The following is a 12,776-nucleotide window of genomic DNA, read 5'->3' on the forward strand; positions in this document are numbered from 1 at the left end:
AGCATTCTCATAGTCTGGTTGCGTAATTAGCTCAGTTTTGTTGAAATAAAATGTCCTAATTTCTGATTTTTGAGCTTACAAAGAATTCTAGCAAATGATAAAACCAAGCGAAAATGAAAGTATGTGTACTGTAATGGAGAGATTAAGGTGGATATGGCAGAATCAGTAAGATTATATGAAAAATCTAACGTATTTTTGCATGCTGTTCAGATAGCAGATTTGCATAATTCATGGAAGTTCAGGGAGCAAAAGGAAGGATTGCTTCTTAGGGGTTACTAAGTTATATGGGGTGAAGAGCTCTGGGACTTGCATATGCTTTGGAAATTCAATAGAAGACAGTTCAAAGACAAAACAAACCTTGAAGTGACTGTCTATATACTGTGCTTTGTGAGCTGAAGTACATGGAGGTAAGTGAATGAATAAGATGCTTTTAAGTGCTCCTGACAGATCTAAAATTTAAAAAAAAGTCTCACATGACTAAAGATGGTCAGAACTGCAATCTGAGAAGAAAAGCTGGTAATCTTAAGACTGCTAGAGCTCTATATGAGAGACAGCTAGGCAGTGATGATGATTATTATAAAACCAAACCATCTTTTTTTGCTTTCCCAGATGTTTCAAATCTTGGGGAACATAACCTTGTAGCACCACCTGCGATTTGGGCAGCTATCATCAAAAGCTCTTACCACAATGTGATAGACATTTTACTAGATAGAATACATTTTACTATGGGAATTTCCTGGTACCAAATGCGCTGAGTTATTACACTATTAAGGAAGCTTTTAGAATGATTCTGCAGAAATAAAACCCTTGCCTTCTCCCTTAGCATCTGAATAGTCTAATTATAATTTAACAGCTGTTAGCTGAACTGCTCTACAAAAGCAAGTAAGCCTGGCTTTTCTACCTTCTGTTGACCATAATGCAGCTTTACTCTGTTGAATGTAGTCAGTGGATTTGATAATTAAACTTCCAGTGCTTATCTACTAACTGGCAGGTTGTTCTTTTTACTAGAAGATGTACAATACAGCATCATGTTCTTTATGTATTCTCTCAGTTAGTCTAGAAAACACGTGCTCCATAGTCCAACTTCACCAGGAGCCTGAAAAGACTTCCCAATACCATACAGCGCATACTTCTGTGATATAATCTGTAGTAAGACATAACGACAGTGCACTGAAAGAGCTGGATAGGTCAAGGGTGTCACCAGCATCATATAGACCTGCACCAACCCAAGCTTTGTTAAACTTCCTTCCTAATGGTCTAAGAAAGCTTCAGAGGAAAGAAAACAAATTCTCCCTAGTCCGTGTCAAATGACAAGGAGACTGGGAAGGAGTTCCTTTTCTCAGCTCAGAATCCTGTGAGATAGTTTAACTATGAACAGGATGGAGAAAGCAAGCATCTGAAATTGTAATGCCACAAGGAACACTGGGGTTAATAGTGCTTGAGGAGCAGGGAAAGTAAACCAGTTTTATATAGCTTTCTAGACAAAGGAAGCCTTGAAACACGGGGTTATTACAATCTATATTGCACTGGCAAAGAACAATTCCATCTCCTTTCAAACAACTTTGGAGACACCTACAAGTTCCAGTGACAAAGTTCAATCTTTTTTATCACCAGGAACTGTCTGGATTAGTTTTGCCATCCTTCCACCTGCTTATCAGGCACTGTTTGATAACCGCACACACTCTTGCCTGCTTTAGTCCTCTAGAAAGCTCTACCTGAACTTCATTCCTGAGCTGGCTAGAAAACTCTTTCTAACGTCCTGGTTACTATCCAGGAACAATGTACAGTTCTTATACTTTCATTTGCTATTTTTCTTGAGTTTGACTAGCCCACGTCCTCCTTAGTCATCCTGACAGTCCATCTCTGCGCAGTTGCCAGTTCCATCACTTATGACCAGAGCAGCAGCCACTGCTCTGGTTCAAGTAAAGGCTTGCCAAATGCTCTATGCGGTGGCACAAACACTTTGTTGTCTGTACTGAAGAAACCTGAAACATCCCAGTACCATATTAGTATTGGTCACAACTGCATTTACCCTCCCAACCCCATAGCAGTCATCCTAATCATCCTGTTACACCTGTTGTTAAGGACCAACAAAGTTATCATTGGTGAAACAATAGTAAGCAATACCCTCAAGGATGAATTTGATCCAAATTCTCCTGCCTCTGCCACCAAAAAAAAATCATACTGATACCTCCAGTGCCTAGCCAGATGATAGCTAGGTGGCCTGAGACACTGCCTATGGCAGGCAATCAACTAATAGTTGCATTTCAAAGTCTTTTCTTTCACTCAAAAGTCTCAAAGTTTGAGTGACTTTTTTTTTTCCCCGGAGGAGTTAATGTACCAAAAGTCTTGCTTCCTGCACTCACCATCTTAAGCATTTCTTTACTATTCAGACATCTCTGTTTTCTTTGAACATAAATGCCAGTTGAAAATGCTATTATTTTTGAGATGCCTAGGGTTGGCGGCTAGATACAAAAAACACAGTAGCAGTCTGTTGATGAGAAAAGGCACATCTGGGCAGCTGTAGACAAAAGTAGTATCCTTAAGGCCTGTCTTTCATCTAGACAAAGAACCAGCCCACATGTTCTTCTGCAGCTAAGCCTAGAACTTGAAGCCCTATGGAGCAAGAAAGCCAAGCTGGCTGCATAAGCAGCATTGCTGCATTTTGGTGGTGCTGTGCCCATTATGAACTTTCCTTGGCTGTGTGTAAACTTATTGGCTCTCACATAGGATATTGAAGTGTCTGATGCCATTAAGACAATGCCATCTTACAGGTATCCCTGTGCCTGGATTTTATTAAAAAAGTTGTCTTTGGGCAGTTAGATCATTAATACATGACTAAGTGCAGTGTGAACTCTTCTTCAGCCTTGTATAGCTTTACAACACATTGTACTTAAATGATGTGTGTCTGAAAAAGAGAAGAAGCAAAAAGCCACATAATCATTAAAAGCAAGCCCTTAGCAGGAGCTGTCTGCTCCTATTTGACCCAGACATGAGGGAGGAATCAAACCTCAACCCACTGAAACTAACAGATTCTATTCCTGATTGTTTTATCTTTGCAGACGATAGCAGAATCTGTGGGAGCATCCGGTAGAGATTGGTGGAACCGCTCTCCCCTTCCTTAAAATGTGCTGGCGAGAGTGGGCACATCACTAAGCCAGAAAGCAGGTTGTCTTTTAAACTTTGTTATCCTACAAATAAATAAATAAATATTTAACATGAAATCTTGTTTTGCTTTTGCTGCAGCGCCCCGATGTGAATCCATGTCGGGCTGTCACCACCCCCTGGTGCGCAGCTCAGGCAGTGTCAGACAGTGGCAGGCGACATCGCCCTGTGATGGCATAGGCACTGTCAGTCACCGCGTACCATTCTAGTGAATTTATGTCAGAAATGATGCCAACATAAACTAACAGTGTCAGACTCGATCTCAAATAGAAAACAAATTTGGTCACAATTTGGCTGTATGGGATTAAACTGCATTCTCCACCCCTTGGGTTAGCCATTCTGCTGTAACTGGCATTCATTTTAACAGTTTTTCAGATCTCTCTCATCTCGTGTACATCAGTTACTTCAGCTCAGGCTTCAAATTTCTCAAGCATTCTCAAACTTAACAGCATTTTTCTTTGTGGTTTTGGCATTGCCTCATTCTCCCTCTCTGCTTCATATCACCTGTTTGTTTCATGGTGCTGAATGAACTATCGTTCTCCCTCTTGTCAACAAGAGCTATTACTTCTCAAGTCATTGCATTTAACTTTTATGTTCCCTAATTTCTCTATGGAAAAAAGAAATCAGAAGATTTGTGTCTAGCCACAACAGTTGCATGCTTTGACTAAGCCATCAAGGTCTCTGTATTCTCCTGATGCTTCCAGCGCTGCCCCCTACATACTGGCATTCTTGGTTTCACATTGCTCAGGGTGACAGGTTACGTTGTCTCATTTGTCCTTAATAAACTCTTTCAACTCTTGTTTAAAAAACAAGCATATAATATAAATGCACCTTTGACTGAGAAGGAAAGGCTCTATGTTTCTCATGTATTTTAGATCTTTCTTGTACTCTTGCAAGCATCAGAAAGCACTGCATCAATGTGAAGTAGTACCTGTTGATCCCTTCATGGAACATCTCTTAAGTCAGGAGCATGTTGCCTGCAGCTGTCTGTACAAAGGCTCCCTCTGTCATGTGCTGCATGGGAATGACCTCACCATTTGAATAGAGCTACTGAACCAGTTATGGATGTAGTCTGACAATCATAGAACAAACATGACTCATTTAAGAACATTCCCTACCTTCCCTTTTAATAACCGGTTTCACCAAAGTCAGTAAACTAGAACTGAAGGGAGAACAAAGAATTCTTCAGCTCTGCACAGCGTTCTCACACACCACTTACTCTGCTGCGGGAGCATGCTTGAAACAACTGTCCCTCCACAATTACATCTTCTCTGATAATGTCCAAGCTCTCACAATGTAATCACCTCTAGCAGCAGATACTGACATGTCACTACTAACAATACTAATACCAATACTAATGAATGAACAGTTCTATGTCCTGGATTTAAAACCAAAAAGCTGTAAAAATACAAATGTTGATGTGCTGAGGAGAGATCATCATCTTTGATGATGATGATGATAATAATTGTGTTGAGATGAGAAGAGGGTTCTGCAAATAAGGAGATTTGTGTCTAGTTTGACCAAGCCATCAAGGCTTGGTTGTGTGACTTCACACCCAAGAGTACTCAACTTCCACACTAGGTTTTCTTAACAAGGGGCTAAGAAATTAATTCCTGCTATGCCTTTGCTTCTCCACCTTGCGGTATATCAATAATCACTTTGGTAAAACTCTTTTTGAGAAAGTTGATAATAGAAATTATAACATGTCAGGGTAAACTTTGAAAACTTTAATTTTATTTGTGAAATATTTTTGGTATTATAAAATCTCAACTCCACTGATGCCAACAACAGATCTCGATTATATAACTGGAACTGAGACTTCATCTCAGACTAATCTATTACAGCATGCAAATAGCATCATTTTCTGAATGTGCAATACACTAGTCCTCATACTAGGTCTTTTTTCCTATTGTTTCAATTTGATTGTAGTGGACTAATCCTATGTAACTGACCTGCAGTGGCATCCTAAGTTGGAAACGATGGAGTGCATTCACTTCACCAGTAATGGCTGTGTAGATTGGCACTGTGCAATTTTCAAGTATATTTTGTTAATGGTCTGCCTATTCAATTCATTGTACAGTAATATACCATGTGGCTGGGGAAAGAGTTTGTTTAAATAGATTTGGTTTCTGTAACTGACATTCGCATTAACTCAGTGTGAATTACAAGATGCTCCATCACAAGATTTGAGGCGTGGTTACTTGTAATGGCCTCATGATGTGGAGTGCCATGTCTCCAGTCTTGAGCACTGATCTGTATTTCTGAGGGACCTGAGTAGAAGCTCTAATGATCAAGTTTGCAGTGAGGTAATGGCTTTTAGATAGTGACACGATGCACTGTGATTGCACTTTAGAGCTTGAGGAGATATTGTCTCAGTGGACAGTCAGTGTATGACAAGAAATGTTGATTCATTGGTTATTAGGTTCCAGGGAAGTATAAAATTTGTCATTTTAAGAACTCTCCCTTTTTTAGTTTGCTCTCTGAAGCGCCTTGAAGACTAGCACATGTATCCTTTCTGACTAGGCCAAAACACCTCAACTTCTGCTGGTGTTCAGACTTACCTTGTTCCTTCTAGAGGTAAAGGCAAGGAAAGGCTTAAATTGGCCAGACTGATTTGTAAATTCTTTGACTTGCAGGTAAGGACAAACTGATGGCTTAGTTTTAAAGTTACTCAGTTTTTAGTTTTGGTAAAGTTGCTTAAATGCCACAGTAGTAACTTACTACACACTATACAGGGAAGGGGGGGGGGGAAATTCTGCTGAAACCTCAAATTTGCCTGCCATGCTGCAAGAAGAGATGTGCACGTGCCTTGGATTAATTCAGGTTAGAAGAGCAGAGATGATAAAACTTAGCAACTAATGAGCCTAGTGTTTAAATACAAGCTGTTAAGTTTAGTCAAATCACATGTTGCTTTTATTACTTTTCTTACCATGAGCTAGGTAACTCTTGATAGTGATAGGACCATATGCAAACTAACAAGGTAAAGGTATGAAGCTTTTCTGCAGAGGGAAATTATCCTCTTTCTAGTAGTCACATGAGCAGGAGAACACATAAAGAAATACTTCAGCAAACTTGTTAGGCACCACCACTCAGGATCGTACCAGCTGCAAGGACCAGCCTGCCCAAACCTGCTTTGTGCTACCCAGCTGGAGGAATGCTCAAGCAGAACGGGCTAAATGCCTCAGCACTGACTGAGTGCCTTGGGTGGGCTTTGTAGTCACACTGAGCTCTGTACCTATCCAGGGAGTTTCCACTGTTTTAAAGTTGGCTTGAATATGGCTTCAGAGGCTGTCCCTATGATGCAGATGTACTCTAAGGCTGCCCCAAGTCATTGTTTTCCCTGCACTGTGTTCATTTAAAAAAAGAATATTATTACTGTATGAGAGGAATCAGCCTCCTTAACTAAGTGCTGCTTCAGTGTTAAATGAAGCCAGCAAAAGCTACCAGTGTTATTAACAACAATAGCTGGTTAGTAATGCACTGAGAAAGAGCAGGGCTGGGGACACAAAATAATCATTGTAAATTACCCAGATCAATCAAAGGGCTGAAAGGCAGCTGGATATGTTTTTCAGACATGCTAGAAAAAAAAAGAAATCCTGATGTTTACCCAGTCTTCTACACAGACACCAAGGAAACCATGAGCCCACAGGAGGCATATCTCATGGCTCTGCTTTTTTGGCAAGGTAAGATTTCTTTCAATCTTTTTGTTTTGTTCTAACTACCCTTTTTTTCTCAAACATTTTTCCTTAGCTTTCCTGTAGCACACTGCTTTAAGGTGACCGCAGCCTTTCCTTTAATGAGCAACAATTAGCTAATATTACTTAGGATTACTAATTCCTGCTTCCCTTTTATGACCTTTAACCTTTCTCTTTAAGGAATGTAAGGGTTGTGTTTTTTTTTTTCCTTTTGACTGAATTAAACTGCTTGTTTAATTACTTTTATTGTGTAGTTACACAACAGAAACATTGAATTCCAAAGTTCTCCTACTGCTAATGGAGTATCACATGTTACAAGTGGATAGAATGTGTCTCATTATGACAATGAATACTATATTTTAGTGTTTTTCTATGTAAATAAGGCTGATGTGATCTGCTTGCTTGCCTTTGCCCATTCACCTAATAATTTTAAACTTATTGGCTGGTGTCTACAAACGCAACAGATAGGAAGAAGTCCCAAGGATATTTCAGCAACATAATTTCCAAGGAATTATATACCTGGGAAACCAGGTAGACGAGGAAAGTTTCCTTATAGCTGCACTGAGGAAAGGGTTGTAGTTAAGCTCATACCAATTAAACACCAGGCAATTCACAAAGATGGGAAAGATTTCTGCCCTCTTTGTTTCAGTTACTGTCTTCTTTAGAGCAAGTTCTCAAAGCTATTTAAATCAAAGGGAGTTATCCTAATAGAACTGTAGCAATCCTTCACTCTATGGTGCTGTGGATCAGTGACAGGGCGCAAAGTGAGCTGTCCTTTCTTTTTTCTTTTATTAAAATTAAAAGATTTTCTGATTGCTTATCAGAAATTTCTAATTTATTTATGGACACAATCTGTGAAACTTCATTTACTGAAGTATCTTGAATTGACTTAGTCTACAAGGGACTTCTGCGGTGCCTGAAAGGCTTATTAAAATCCCTATTTTGTTTTCCAGTAGTATGTCAGGCTTCTCTTCCCGAAGCCAACTCAACCAGTCAGTATACACTCTCTCCTGAAAACAAAACCAAGCTTCCACTGGCTTCAGTAGCAGCAACGTTCAGTTCAAAACAGCTCATGAGTGAACTAACACTGGAAAACTAATTGAGGCAGAACAGTAATGGGAAACTCAATCTAAAAATGAACTGTTTTTAATTAAGAGACACTCTTCAGAATTATACAGAAAGGCTCTTTCTCATTTAAAATTTGGCTCTTCCTTCCTCACCAACTATAAATCACTGATCTATAATTAGTATTCTTAGTAGAAGGAATGCCTGATTGTCTGGCTTAAGTTATGCCTGTGACTGCAATGAAGAGAGCTGTAGGTATGTTGGAACAGATTCTAGTTAGTCTGCTACTTAGCATCCAGTTTCTTACAAATGTTTCTGTTATAATCTCTTTCTTAAAAATGAGAACAAATTAAGGAAGAAGTGTGCCTCTAGATTCCTGGAGCTAAGAGCAGCATTGTGACTCTGTGGCACAACGATCGGAAGCTTACTGGGGAACAAGAGAAGAGTCGAGCTTCAGACCTAGTTCAACATTTTATGTAATGACCATTTAATAAAAATTGCATCAATGCTCACTGGTGGGGAAGCCAGTATCCTGATCTTGTCTCTCTGTTCTTATTCTATTTTTAAAGGAAGGTGTGTCTCACTGCATTTTTGCAAGAGACTGATAACACTTCACTCTACTGAAGTGAATCCAAAAGGAGATCATAAATGAGATGGAGGGCAGTAAACTGACCCTGGTCAGTAAATACAGAGTTTAAATCAATACCAAGAGCATGCATAGGAATCAGTGGTAGTGGGGAGTCAAGGGTTGGGATACACTGTATTACAGGCCCAGCATCAGGTCATAGGCCTGACTGCTTAGGTGTGTCTTGAGGAATCCAGGTGTCTCAAAGACATCTGCTATGTGTGGCCACGGTTAATCCAGAAAGTAGTGTGCCTCAAGTATCAAAAACTGTGGAAATGTTATTCTGCTGTCTCATTGCCTTTAAAAGTTTTCCCATGCCCCATCTATGCCATAGTTTCTCACCCAAGGGATCAGATTCAGCTGCTAACTCGAAAGCTTTCTGACAGATTAACAAATTGAACTGGCTCACCGGGAGGCCAAGTAAGTAGCAGAGTGGGCAAAAGGAAGGGTCAAGACCACATAACCATGAGTACATGGTAGCAAAATGGTTGTGGTGGCAGGAACAGGGTGAAGAGCAGCACTGCTCCCCTTGATGAAAGCAAAATGTTAGATCAGCTCAGAAATCTTGTGAAATCTGTCCTTGGCATCTAAGTCTGGATGGTTTCAAATGGTGAACCCTAACTTGATGTAGTAACTTTCTTTCAGGGCAAAAGAGGACATATAAATCCAACATAGTGGCAAGAATGAGGATGCACTTTTCTGTTTGGCATCTCTTACTAGCTGTCTTATGCTAGTCTAATGACGTGCATTTTAAGTGCCTAACTCTATAATTCCATGTACAATAGGTCTTGGACCCTCTCACTCGAACTCAAAATGTGTTCCTCCATCTTGTGCTCCTGTGTCTGTGATGTGATCTGGCCAAAAACTTCTTTCATGGGATGTTAGCAGTCAAATCAGTTTCCTAATCTGTCTGATAGTACAGTTGTATAATCTGTAATTTTTAACTCAGCAGAGGTGGTAGGACTGTTCTTTTGGTGGATGGGTAAGGTCTTTGATCACCTTAGGTAGACTGCAAAATCATAAATTAGCACTCTGCATTATACAGGAAGCTTAAAACCCCTTGTTAGCCCTGTGGATTGAATTTCAGGCTCTCTTCAGCCTTCTGTGAGGCTGACTGCAGGAAATGAGTTGCTAATACACACTGAACAGCAGGATCCCAGACCTGGAGTGCTCAGAGCTGTATTTTGCTTCTGAAATCACGTTAATGGACTTGGGGATCAGAACATGTAGTTACAGTGATGAGATACACCCCTTCCATTTGCATCCTTCTAGTCATTTTAACACAGAACAATTCAGGGCTCCTTTAGGTGTCACTTTTCAAGATATTTGGAACTTAAAATTATACTGAAGTTGCCAACAGAAACTGAATTTAATAAAAATAACTAGAAAACAGTAATAATTGGGACAGAATGAAAAACTACATTCCCTAGAACCCTCTAGGAAAGGTTTTTCTGGCTGGGGACAGCCATACACCTTGCAAAGGACTTCTGAGCTGCAGCACTTTTCAGGAACTTGCTGCTTTTGTTGGAGTTCTTTATCATGTTTCTTACGTTCTTTTACATTTTAATCAAAGAGTTTTCAAGACCGTATGGATATTGCTATCTTTCTGCTTGTTATAGTTTGTTCCTACACTTCCTAATGCTTTCAGAAAAACCTCTCCATATATTCACTGGTAATGAGGAAGGTGTTTTTTTTCCTTCCCTCATCCTTTGTCTGTACAGACGGTAATAGTGACGCCTTTTGCTCATTAGCAAAAAAGCCTTTCCGGATCTTTGCAAGAATCAATGACTGTCAGCGTCACTGTAAATGATGAGTAATTATACTTAGGAAATGAAGAATTAGACGTGGGCTCCAGCTGTAAAATATTGATTTTTTTTTTTTTTTTGGAACAATATACGGTTCCATCATAGTTGTGGTATAATTTATAATAGTAACTTGAAAAAGATGAGCCCTATTTCTTTAACAGTAAACAAACCCAAGCAAGCCGTCCTCAGGTAGTTTTTCAGGAACTCTCAAATTCTCTTTTTTTCTTTTAATTCACATTGAAAGACTTGTCTCCTCATTTTACTGTGCAGAGAGCCCCAAACAGTACCCACAATCAGGGTTCCCAGCACCAGAGAGGCAGGTACATCTGCAAAGGTTGTCGAAGATGGCAGAAAGAGTCATCCAGCAGCTTGACACTGCCTTGTCACAGATCAGAAGAAAAAGTCCAAGACTGGCAGGCAGGAGAAGCAGGACACTTTGACAGAGAGCCAGGAGGCTGGGTGGAAGTTTAAAAGGAATCAGCAAAGACCTTGTGCCTTTGTGACTCTTACACAGTTGAAGATCTGACAGGGACATCCCTGCTCATTGCAGGGGGGTTGGACTAGAAGATCTTTAAAGGTCCCTTCCAACACAAACTATTCTATGATTCTTTTTATTTTTCTCCCCAAAAAAGTTGCTGCTGTCAATATGTTGCTCCTTATCAGAACTGACTGAAATACTTTTGTTAAGAAAAAATTCTGGTTTTTTAAGTGTGTTGGGAAAAGGTTCAGCATTTTGTGTGTGTGTGTGTGTGTGTGTGTGTGTGTGTAAAGTTCTAATAATACTGGAAAATGTGAGAAGCAGGAGAGTTTAATAAAAAAAAGCTTTTCTAAATTATTTTTTTCTATGTAGAATCCTTGCAGTGAAAAAAAAAAAAAAAAGCCTAGTTCTACCAATTAATCTTTTGTGATTTCATGTGGAAACCATGTATTAGCAGTGCAGTTTGAGCAATACTAGTTGTGCAGTTAAAAGAAAAGGGCAAGGCCCAAACCTGCCTGCTTATGGATGGACCCTACTTAAGAAGGCCTGCTATCTTCCATGGTGTTTCATACAGACTGATATTTGTCTTGTAAAACCAAATGGGGGAGCCAGGCAGAATTTAAAGCAGGACAGTGCCCCACCTCACCAACCAAAAGCTGCTTTGTATGAATGTTAGCGTGACATGTGGTGTGTTCTGTGATGAAACAGATGTATATAAAGGGCTTGCCTTATATATGAATGATTTTTTCTCACCATGCTCCAAGAGTAACAACTGAATACAAAAAAAATAAACAAAGCTGGAAAAAAACCCACAACTATTTTAACATTTTTGTATACAATTTTTGTGTTCTTTAAAACTTTTTGTGTATGCACTCACAAATGTATTTTACTCATGCTGCTATTAAACCCCTTATGCTATAGCTACTAGCTAGGTAGAGTGACCTTAAAACCAAACCAATTTTGTCCTGTAGCATTTCACAACCGTTTTTGTTTTTTTTTTTGCTTTGTTTCTTAGCAGATGAGCCATTGCATCAGTAGTAATACTCACTTCTCTAGAAGCCATGTGCCTGCCTTCTTGCTGTTTCATACTGGTGTTGCCTGGAATAACTTGTATCTGTATACACAACTGCAACTTTCAGAAAATTGGTACAATAGAAAAATTTGGACTGAACTGGTTCAAGATGCATAACCAGATTTTGAGTAACAGTTTTCCCTGGTTTTTGGTAAATTAAATAGAAAGCTACAAACAGTTAAAAGCGACAGGAATAGAACTAAAAAATTATTCCTGCAACTTGACCAAAGCAACTGTTTAGTATCCCTTTTAAATAAGCAGAACTCAAGTAATGCCTCTGGTAGTTACTAGGATGGAAAAGGTACTGGCTATTTCTGGTGGTGATGATTACTGTTTGCCTGCTAGAACTGGCATGCTCCGCTACAGTGATGAATGTGTCTCCTATTCTGTTTGTTCTGGAAACTCATTCAGCTCTAATGCAGTGCCATAGTTTGCCTCCAGCTCCTCATGCTTGCACTCTTGCTGGCGCGGGGGAGGACCTCAAAGTTTTGCCTTGGTTCAAGTGCCTTACTTCAAATCTGTGGTAAGAGGTATAGCCCTTAGCACACAGCCAGAGATGGGTATTTTTGGCACATGACATGAAAAACAACATCTGATGGAAACAAAGAATGTCATTCTACATCCCTTGAGCCAAACCAACCCCAAAGCAGAGAACTTAAAACAGAGAAGACGATGAAATTGTGGATGTGAAGTCCTAACAGCAACAGTTGACCAAACTATACAGAGAATATCTAATTAGGATTAATCTTTAAATTAGACTCCTCAGAGGAGTGCAAACTAAGAATGGGATCCTGATAAGCTGACTTGTGCATCACAACAAATCCAGTTGCAGAATCTGGTCCTAATGCTTCCGCTGCCCACCCCCTCTCCT

This window comes from Vanellus vanellus (assembly GCF_965231255.1).
Source record: "Vanellus vanellus genome assembly, chromosome: 8".
NCBI classification, from domain to species: domain Eukaryota; kingdom Metazoa; phylum Chordata; class Aves; order Charadriiformes; family Charadriidae; genus Vanellus; species Vanellus vanellus.